This window comes from Cicer arietinum, chromosome 5 (assembly GCF_000331145.2).
Source record: "Cicer arietinum cultivar CDC Frontier isolate Library 1 chromosome 5, Cicar.CDCFrontier_v2.0, whole genome shotgun sequence".
Lineage (NCBI taxonomy): Eukaryota > Viridiplantae > Streptophyta > Magnoliopsida > Fabales > Fabaceae > Cicer > Cicer arietinum.
This window is the reverse complement of record NC_021164.2, coordinates 38,142,445-38,142,806: the sequence shown is the minus strand read 5'-3', so window position 1 is coordinate 38,142,806 and position 362 is coordinate 38,142,445.

The following is a 362-nucleotide window of genomic DNA, read 5'->3' as shown; positions in this document are numbered from 1 at the left end:
ATGCAACTAGAAGTTTGGAAGGAGCCCTTACCTCAACGTTAGCTTTAACGTGCGTTTCCGGTACCGCGAGTAATTCCGGTAAAATCTCCGCTCGCAACGCCGCTTCCAAATTAGTTCACTAGCACCGTAGCGTGGTAGTGAGCAACTTTCCCTTCTATCTCTTCGAGAAATGAGGTTTGGATCTAGAAGAAACGGAGGGGTTTGTGTTTGGATCTCAAAACCGTTTTTCTTCGTTTTCGAATCAAAGAGGAAGAGTGGAGTTGCGAAAACCTTGATCTAACTCACACCCAACCTTGGGTCACTAGCTTTGAAGAAAAGGAAGCAACGAAAACGAAAAATGGAGAAGGATGGATTTTTGGTTT